The following is an 8,804-nucleotide window of genomic DNA, read 5'->3' as shown; positions in this document are numbered from 1 at the left end:
CTCCTATTTACTTCAGTGACCTTTGCAATTAAGTAAATTCTTCCACAGACTTCCTTGAAGAGTTGCATCTCTCACATTTCTCCTTTTTAACACTACAAATGCTATAAAATTTTAAAACTTTAGTTACTAGTATATTTTGTCCACATGGATCAGAAAGAAAATATAAAAAGCTGCTCACACATTGCACTCATTCCTACACATTTTCTTCCTATTCACAGGGACATTTCCTAGTGTTCAACTTAAATTAATAATTACTTTAACAATCTTAATTCAGGGTATACACAAATTTAGTAACAAAAATTAGAGTGAAATTCAACCTGCAGTTTCACAGCCCCATTGCTTTGTCTTCATAAAAGAAAGATGCCTGGAAGCTTCCTTCATTTGATAAATTATAGTTACTTCATAATTTTTATGACAATTTAATAGAATTATATTTCTTATTAGGAATATCTGTCTAGGAATCAAAGTGATCTGATGGATTATTTTAGGAAGTATTCGTTTGACCTGAAATACAAGTTACTGCAACTTTTTAAAGTGAATTTTACAGTTTATTTGAGGCACTATTTAATGTTGTTTATTTTTAAGTACTGTTGTTTCAATTATTAAATTAATCCTAGTTAATAAAAGCTATCTTTCTATAAAGTCATTACAATGCCATTTGAAAATCATTCCCCTTCCCCAAATTGTAACAAGTGCTTATACACTGGTTTACAGATGGAGCAAATTTAACTAAGTACTTAGATATAAAGGAACATAACCAGTAAGTACTGGTGAGAATGCAGTGCATATAGGAGCCCTAAATAATCTTCGTTTTAATGATTCATCTGGAAATATTTGTGTCTGTATCTACAACATGTAAATGTGCATGCATGTACCGCATGATCTAGCATTTTTTTTTTTTTTTTGACAGGCAGAGTGGACAGTGAGAGAGAGAGAGACAGAGAGAAAGGTCTTCCTTTGCCGTTGGTTCACCCTCCAACAGCCGCCGCGGCCGGCGCGCTGTGGCCGGCACACCGCACTCACACCGCGCTAATCCGAAGCCAGGAGCCAGGTGCTTTTCCTGGTCTCCCATGCAGGTGCAGAGCCCAAGCACTTGGGCCATCCTCCACTGCACTCCCGAGCCATAGCAGAGAGCTGGCCTGGAAGAGGGGCAACCAGGACAGAATCCGGTGCCCCGACTGGGACTAGAACCCGGTGTGCCGACGCCTCAAGGCGGAGGATTAGCCTGTTGAGCCGCGGCACCAGCCATGATCTAGCAATTCTTACACTTACCAAAATACTCACAGATCCAAAAAGTATTCAAAGCAGCAATAGTCCTCATAGTAAAAAACATGGAAATGGGTAAAACATCCATCAATAGTGTAATATGATATAAATTGTTGTATATATATATGTATATGTGGAATCCTATAATTTGATAAGAAATCAATAAAATATATGTAATGTGAAATATTTACATGCTTCACAATTATGTTAAGTGAAAGATAATGGAGAGACAAGTACACTTATAGTTCAAAATGAGAACATGGAGGTCGTGTTTTCAGCATTGACAAACTAGCTTGTTTTAGGCTTTTCTTTCACAAATAATAATTTTGAACCTAGTTAAAAAATAAGTATAGTATAATCATCAGTAACAAGAAAAACTTTGAAATGATATAAATGCATGGAAAATCAACAACTGGTTCTGAACCACCAAAAGATCCAGCAACAAGAAAAAAAATTTAAAGATTTTTGAGAGACATGCAAATTAAAATAGAGCATACTAAACTTATGGGAGCTATGAAAGGCAGTACTATGAAAGACATTTATAAGTCAGAAAACAAAGGAATATCTAAATCCCACATCAAAAAGCATCCAAAATGAACAACATATTACTACATCTGAAGGAACTGGAAAACAAAAAGCTAATTTAACCCCAAATTAGTAAAATGAAATAATTAATAAGTATTAAATAAGAGATAAATGAATTAGAAACCAAAAAAGCTAAATACTATACATTTTCCAAATGAAGATCTGGTTGTTTGAAAATATAAACAAAACTGACACTTCCTTAGCTAGAATAAGAAAAAAGATGATTGAAACAAGATTCAAATATGTGAAATCACAGATTAAAAGGGAGACATATTATACAATGGATTGTTAGAGATTAATACGAACTATTTTATCTCAACAAATTTGGTAATCCAGAAGCAACGGACAAATTCCTGGAAACACACAGCTTAACACCAGTGAATCATGATGAAACAGGAAATCTAGCCAGACAAGCAAAAAGTAATAAGACTGAATTAGTAATTAAAAGTCTTCCAACAACAAAAAAATCCCAGACTAGGTGTCTCCACTGTTGAATATTATCTTTTTTCCTCACTTTATTGTCATTGGAATAAATCCCACATTGTATGGCATTAATATCCCCGTTTTCAAAAATAATATAAATGTATATGTGTATATATAATAGTATACATCTGTATATGTATATAGAATATCTACATAGAACATAATTATAGCAAAATGTTAAAGAACTGTTAAATTGTAACAAAATTTAAAAATACTTTGAGACACAAAGAAGAAAAAGAAACGCCACACTGTACCACATAAATATGCACACAATTGTTATATAAGTTTCAATTTTAGAAGAACCAACCAATTCAACAAATGTGCAGGATAGAAAAATCAGCATGCAAAAATCAGCAGTGTAATAAATAGAGCAATAGTGCATAACTCCAAGAAGAAAAATCAAGAAAACAATCCCATTTACCAGTGCTATCCCCAAATTAACCAAAGAATTTAACAAAAAAGTGAAAATCATTATTATCAGTAATGCAAGTGTTTTTTCAGAGAATAACTGACGGCAGTTACTGTATAATGCTTAAAATAGAGGCTTGAGGAGAGTCAACTTTTGAAAAGTGTCAAAATACAATTTGTGATATTTGCATCCCTGATGCTTTTTAATGCCTTGAGAATATCCTGATTTACACCAAAAATTTTATATTATAGACTTTGCCATTTTTGTATAGATGTATTACATATATGTAGATATTTCATATACTCATACATAAATGGTAACAATAGCAAAATTGAAGAAGCAAGGCCAACAAAACCACGTGGTGCAAAAGTACAGTATTAACACTGAGAAGATTAATAAATTGAGCATTTCTACTATAGTAACTATGGAAATCACCAACAATACCAAATTATAAGAGAAATAACCAAAAATGAAAAAGCAATCCTTCAATGAGATACAATATTTACAGATCCAATACTTAATAATGTGCTACCATTCAAAATTAATAAGGAATTCATTCAACTCTATAGCATGAAAACAAAAAAATCAATGCAATATGAGTAAAGAAACTGAACAGAGGGCCGGCGCCGCGGCTCACTAGGCTAATCCTCCGCCTAGCGGCGCCGGCACACCGGGTTCTAGTCCCGGTCAGGGCGCCGGATTCTGTCCCGGTTGCCCCTCTTCCAGGCCAGCCCTCTGCTGTGGCCAGGGAGTGCAGTGGAGGATGGCCCAGGTGCTTGGGCCCTGCACCCCATGGGAGACCAGGAAAAGCACCTGGCTCCTGGCTCCTGCCATCGGATCAGCGCGGTGCGCCGGCCGCAGCGCGCCGGCCACGGCGGCCATTGGAGGGTGAACCAACGGCAAAGGAAGACCTTTCTCTCTGTCTCTCTCTCTCACTGTCCACTCTGCCTGTCAAAAAAAAAAAAAAAAAAAAAAAAAAAAGAAACTGAACAGACATACTTCCAAAGAGGACATAAAGATGACCAGCAGGTGCATGGAGGTATATGAAAAGATGCTCACCATCACCACTCATCAGGTAAACACAAATCTACAGCACACTGAGTTAGTACTTCACATCTATTAAGACTATTAACATTCTGACTTTTTAAGAATATTTTATTTACTTATATGAAAGGTAGAATTACAGAGAAGGAGACACACACTGAGAGAGAGAGAAAGAGAGAGAGAGAGAGAGAGAGAGAGAGAGATCGATCTTCCATTTACTGCTCTCTTCCCCAAATGGCTGCAATTGCTGGGGCCTTGCCAGGCCATAACCTGGAGCTTGGAACTACATCCAAGCCCCCCATGTGGGTGGCAGAGGCCCAAACAGTTGGTGCATTCTCAACCACATTATTAGGCAGTTGGATTGGCAGTGAAGCAGCCAGAACAGGAATAGGCACCCATATGGGTTGCCAGCCTCCCAGGTGGCAACTTAACTCGCTACACAACAATGCTGGCCCAACTATAATGAGTGAACATGACTCAAAATACCCATGATATGGGGCCATCCTAAGTGTCCGTCAACCGATGAAATGATAAAGAAAATGTGTTGTGTATGTGTGCGTGTGTGTGATCACCTCTGTATATGACAACTATTCAGCCTCATAAAAGAACACTCTGCCAAATATGACTACAGAATGAACCCGCATGGCATTACGCTAAGGGAGAAAAGCTAACCACAGTGATGTGACTATGGCATGATGGAAGTGGAACTCCCAGAAACAGAGCACAAAGGGGCTTATACAAAAAAGCATTGTCTTTCTGAAATTTGAAGTGATAGATATGTTAATTAGTACAATGCTGATAACATTTCACAATGTATATGTTATCAAAGCATGCACAACTAAAACCCACAATTTGTATTCATCAATTATGCTGCAATAAAACTAAAAAAATCGTGTTATAAATGACTGCAGATAGGATTTTTAGCTTTGAATTTCAGTCATGATTTCTAGATCATTTTTACACTAGTCTTATGATGACTATATTATATTGATAGTATATACATTAACTGTTTGCAAGTAATTTCCCCAGTTACCAAAATATTTTAGTAAAACTAGATTTAGTTTTTGAAAACATATACAAGAAATAGGAGGGTAAGAATATAAGAACATGTAGATTATTCCAAAACTAAACAATTCAAGAGGCATCAGATAATGTACTCTTAAAACACATTTTAGGCCAGCGCCGCGGCTCACTAGGCTAATCCTCTGCCTTGCAGCGCCAGCACACCAGGTTCTAGTCCCGGTCGGGGTGCCGGATTCTGTCCTGGTTGCCCCTCTTCCAGGCCAGCTCTCTGCTGTGGCCCAGGAGTGCAGTGGAGGATGGCCCAAGTGCTTGGGTCCTGCACTTCATGGGAGACCAGGAGAAGCACCTGGCTCCTGCCATCCGATTAGCGCGGTGCGCCGGCCGCGGCGGCCATTGGAGGGTGAATGGGTGAACCAACGGCAAAGGAAGACCTTTCTCTCTGTCTCTCTCTCTCTCACACTGTCCACTCTGCCTGTCAAAAAAAAAAAAAAAATTTAGTGAATGTTTAGGAATTTGCTCATTAAATTATTGACTATTCAAGACTGTTAGACAACTCTGATGTACTGTTTTGTTTAAAACAAAAATGAGGGGTCTTCCTCTCTAGAGCCCTCCTCCTGGCTGCTGCAACAGGAGGTTTCTGACTTCAATAAATCTTGCTTTGCGAAAAAATAAAATAAAATATTAAACTGATAAGAACAGACACTACACTTGATCTTAGCCAAAAGTCGAGAAGGGATATAAAATGAAATAAATACACAGAAAGGTAAGAAGGAAATCACGTAGTTTGCATTCAGGGGAAGGGGTCTTTTTTTTTTTTTTTTTTCTGCCAATGGTCATTTGGATATTTCTAGCATCATTTGTGGGCCACATAAAATTATTAACTTAAAAACACAGATTATTGAATTTCATATCCTGCCTGTGTTCATAATGGCCTTCCGTGGCCCCAAGGCCTGATGTTCCCCAGCTTTCATAGACTCTGAAGCCATTGAGCATAGAGTATTCAACGGTGCTGAAATTAGAATTCCTGGGTCAGTGAAAAAATAAACTACTAAAATTAATGGCTACTACATAAGAGCAAAATCTATTTAACTTAAAGTATTATTTTTTATCTGTTAATGTGTAAATTCCAGATCCAGGCATTCATGATCCTCCATAAAATGGAGCAGGTCCCTTATCCTCCAAACTTAGCCCCACACATGCATATTCTCTGCTTTAACCAAATCATTCTTTCTGACCTTCTATACACCATGGCAGTTCCTTACATTTAGTGCACTTATACTGTTGTTGAATTCCTACTAAAATCTCTAGCTTTTCCTCTAGGTCATACGATCCTTTAATTCCTTAGCATTAGTCTACACTATTATTTTTTTCAAGATGACTCCTGATATCTATGGTAGAATGAGATCAAAAAATGCCCAACCCAAATTCTAGAAGCATTTTTGTAGCCACTGAGTCATATGTTCAGTGTATAAATTTAGTAATAATGGAAGTTTTCAGATTATAAACCATGATTTTATGTTTTGTAAAATTTGACTTTCAAGACATTTTGGGCACTACGTAATATTGTTATCAAATTTCTCCTCCATGTATAAATAATTAAATATGTAAGTAGTATATAGTCTGCTCAAGACAGAAAGCATTTTATATTCAATGTAGTATTTAGCTTTGAGCTAGAAGAACATCATTCTGATTGTATCTTTTCTGACCATCATCATCTCTTGGCTGAACTGTATCCCCGACTTCCTAACTAATTTCCTTGCTCCCTGGCTTTCTACACCAATCCATCCTTCACATACCTATAGAACTAATTGTTTTAAAAATATATAAAATATGTAATTAAAACCCTGTGGTGCTTTTTCATCTCCTAGAAGATAGTTTCAAGTCATTGACATTGCCTATAAAATCTATTACAGAATTCATTGTACCTACCGTTCCTCTAAAAGGTTTCCAGAATTCTGAAACCACTGTTTCTCCAGGTTTCCATAGACTCAACCCTTCCTTCCCCAACCTCCACACCATCCCCTACACACTCAGATCATTCTCAGATTCTGGTCTCACTACCAAGCAGCCACTTTATTTTAATCATTTCTTCCTCTACAAAAATACCCCAGACTCTTTACCGGCATCAACTCCTAACATGTCTGTACTGCAAAACTAAGACCTAGAAAGTTATCAGTGAGACAGTGTTCTTAGCAGGATCTGGCTCATTGTAGATGGTCTACATAAATCTGCTGACAAGATAGCAGAAGTGTACCCAACAAGCATTTTTTATTATTATTTATAGATGTATTTTGGAAATAAGCATTGGTAACTCAAACTAACTGAAACATAAAGAGAAATTTATGACTTTATCTAACCACAGAGATAAAAGATATGTGGTTGTGCTTGAAAGGAATGACAAAAATCATATACTTCAACATGATTATATGTAACAATTTTTAAATGTTCTGTAGGTAACAAATGGATACAGAACTCTCAACAAAGGCATTATAGTATACATCAGTTCTCCACCTGACTGCATTTTCCAATTCAATGCATTAAAGAAAATTAAAATTTTAGTGTTAGGATTTAACACTTCTACATTTTAGAAATTTATACATTCCTCAGGAATATAACAATCTATGCTACTTTCTTCAAGAGGGAATAAAGGAAGATCTTTCTACCTAATTCCCTAAGCTAAAGCAGGAACCACATGTCCAATCGTACCCAGGAAAAATAGCCAACTACATTCATTAAATCACATTCAGAATTTCAAAGAAAATAATCTCTTTCTTTTGATAAATTACATGTTGTCACTCAAATATTTATACTTTTGATAAAAACTCCTTTTCTGGTAAGAATGGTAATGGCAAATGTTTATGATTTTGGTGAGCTCTAACAATTTTTTTGAGCTAACAATGAGGTATGTGTTAGTTTACTTGAAGGAAAATTATCTTGATGTTTTACATACCCATAAACACTGTTAGGAAATATAACATGATATACTAAGATATAGTCTCCAATTTTGTTTTTGGAGTTGCACTTTTTTGGAGAACTTGATGGATTTTGCATGATGCAATCAAGAATTTTACCCAGGTAGAAAATGCTATGCCTAACCATTTTTTTCTAATCCCCTTGGAAACCTTGCAAGTAGTATTCATTGCAAATGACTAAGATACCCAGGTAAAATAATTCTGAAAGCTGCCATAATCCGCACCAGGCAATATGATCAGAAAACTATTTTCATCAATTCTCAATATAATAGTGGTCTTTATGAAAATCACTATATGGGTAAGAGAAAAAGATGACTTTCAATAAATTCATACTTATTGAGAATAACTTCACCACAATGGGGAGATAAAATAATAGACATGATATCCTATAGCTGCTAGGCCCCCTGGAGGACACAGCCTGCTGAATTTTGAGCGAGTTGCAACGTTGGCAGAATACAGCAGAATTGTCTTCAGATAAAAAAGTATGAAAAAAAAAAAAACTTCAAGAAAATAAACTAATCAGCAATCTAACTTTATCTTATTAAAAATGGCTCTTGCAATTATCCCTGAGATTTCCTAGTGAAAAGGAAGCCCATGGGGAAATCTCACACTTTCCAGAGTTAATTATATCAGCAATTTCTCCGAGTGGAAAGTATTTCCCAGAGTGGAATCTTAAGAGTCCTTGTATACACTCAATGGCTGAGTCATTCTTAGGAAGCTAGTATGTCTACTGAACAATATTCCTGAATACCTCTGAATAATGATATTTGGCAAACACATATATCAATGATTTTTACCGACATTCACCTTATTAAAATCATTAACCATGCTAGTTTATCCAACTTATTTATTAATTTTCATTATTCTGGGCAGCTGTTAACTCATTTACTCCTTTTTTATTCAGTACTATAGTACCTCATTAAAATCCTATAACTCAATTTCCAAATGATTTACTTTGCAAAAAAAGATAGAGAAATGACTAGCAAAGCTTATTTTTCCTCAGCTTATTCTATCCACATCAA

General features: G+C 36.1%; 1 pseudogene; it reads right to left on the bottom strand.

Annotated features, from left to right (window-relative positions):
* Positions 1-5,438: 5,438 nt before the first annotated feature.
* On the bottom strand, positions 5,439-5,547 carry LOC127484073 (U2 spliceosomal RNA; annotated as a pseudogene).
* Between the last annotated feature and the right edge of the window lie 3,257 nt (positions 5,548-8,804).

The sequence above is a fragment of the Oryctolagus cuniculus genome, chromosome 12 (genome assembly GCF_964237555.1).
Source record: "Oryctolagus cuniculus chromosome 12, mOryCun1.1, whole genome shotgun sequence".
Classification (NCBI taxonomy): domain Eukaryota; kingdom Metazoa; phylum Chordata; class Mammalia; order Lagomorpha; family Leporidae; genus Oryctolagus; species Oryctolagus cuniculus.
Note: the sequence above shows the minus strand (reverse complement) of the source record. Positions and strands in the feature narration are given on the sequence as shown.